The sequence below is a fragment of the Brassica oleracea genome, chromosome C7 (genome assembly GCF_000695525.1).
Source record: "Brassica oleracea var. oleracea cultivar TO1000 chromosome C7, BOL, whole genome shotgun sequence".
NCBI classification, from domain to species: domain Eukaryota; kingdom Viridiplantae; phylum Streptophyta; class Magnoliopsida; order Brassicales; family Brassicaceae; genus Brassica; species Brassica oleracea.
In genome coordinates, this window is record NC_027754.1 from 19014964 (window position 1) to 19016829 (window position 1866).

The 1866-nt window shown below is 32.5% G+C and overlaps 1 long non-coding RNA gene across 1 annotated transcript; it reads right to left on the minus strand.

Moving 5' to 3' along the window:
* Window positions 1-588: 588 nt before the first annotated feature.
* Window positions 589-1866, minus strand: LOC106305819. The gene is made up of 2 exons (XR_001263059.1): window positions 1567-1866; window positions 589-1086 (listed from the first exon to the last, which is right to left on the minus strand). It is a non-coding gene; the product is annotated as an uncharacterized LOC106305819 (long non-coding RNA).

Consider the following 1866-nt stretch of genomic DNA (forward strand, 5'->3'; position numbering starts at 1 on the left):
AAAACGTTTACGTAGATAAGCAAACAAAGAAAAACCATCTTTTGTCGGCTTGGTAAAATATGTACAATTAAAATGATGTCCATGTGTACATAAAATTTATAGTGTAGATGTTTGTGTGGACATATGACAAACTCAAGATAATTGTGTAAACTATTTCTTAACATGTTATTAACTCTGTTTAAATTTCAGTATATAATAGTTACTGACAAAAACTCAAATTATATGTGTAAAAAAGAGGAAAAGAACATGTGTTATGTACAACAATAAATAGAATAACTTAAGATCTATGAAGCAAATTGAAAACATTTACACATAGACAAGCAAGCAAACAAACATAAATGTGAAAGAAAAACCATTTTGTGCAGGCATGATATGACATAAAACCATCCTTTGGATACGAGATAAAACATGTGCATGATGAAATGGCATATAAAACCATCGAATGACATATAAAACTATCTTTTGCAAGTTTATGATGTCCATGGTTGAACATGTACACCTTATATGATGTCCATGTGTACCTGAAAGTTATATTTGTACATGTGTACATGTGTGGACACACGAAAAACTCAAGATAATTGTGTAAACTTCAGTAAAATAATAGTTACTAACAACTCAAATTTCATGTGTACAAAAATGGAAAAAAAACATGAGTTGTGTACAACAAGAACTATAGCAACTTATAATTTATGAAGCAAATTGAAAACTTTTACATAGACAAGCAAACAAAACAAATAAAATATGAAAGAAAAAATTTCTGTAGAATATAAGTGACTTGAGAAATCTTTGTTTCCATAAATATCCAAATCTGAGATTTCATCGGCTTCATAAGGTGTGTCGTCAAAGAGATAGGAGATCTCAAGTTACTGATATCAGAAGGTTCCTAGTAATCGGGGCATTATTGTAAATGGGCTAAGGTGTACAAATGGATGGGGAAGCTTGTCCCTAGAGCGAATGTACATGTGGATACTCTTGTTGATGGACATCAGAGAGTTTGGTGGGATGAGAGATTCCTACTTTCAGTGAATGGAGAGTTCACCAGACATGAAAGCTAAACAATCCACCTTTAATTTGATGTAGATTATACTGTATAATCAAAATCAAATGAATGCCTTAGCATAAAATGACCAATTGCACTATCAATGACAACTAGCACTTTACTCAAACTACATAAATATTCCAAAACTGAAATTAATCATCTATTCTCATACACTCTTCTCAGGAGAATAGGGACATAATTTTAGTGTAAAAGGATCAAGCAATTACAAGACAAAACATAAAATACTACTGTATAGAGACCAAGTTTTCAAAATACAAAGCATAATCAAACACTTGTATAAGACACATAAATTATCTTTTGAGGCCAAAACATCAAAACTGAAAATTAACAAAATTGTAAGTAAAATGACCAAACAAAAGAACAAGGAATTGATTTAACTTTCATTGTTGTTTCACAAGTCAAATAACCAAACACATATTGGGCACTACTGTATCCTACCAAACCAAAGAGAACAACTTGAAATCTATGACGTAATTATGAACATTTACGACTCTCGAACTTTGTACCTGTCACAATTCTCGAGCCTTGTTAAAGTCGGGAGATGGCTTCTCCGCCGTTGTCTGCATCAGCTTCGTCTGCCTCGCCGTCACCAGTCATCATCACCATCATCGAGGGTTTAAGCGGAAAATATGTTGTTGAGATGAAAGATAAATGAATCTGAGAGGATACAAATTTTTTTGATTATGACTGTTTTGAGATTTGCTTTGTTTTTATCTTGAAATTTTAGTCGGTAAAATCTTTTCAGATGCGGAGGAAGAGAGTGAAAACTATATCTGGTTGGTAGAAGATGCAATCTGAGCCATCAA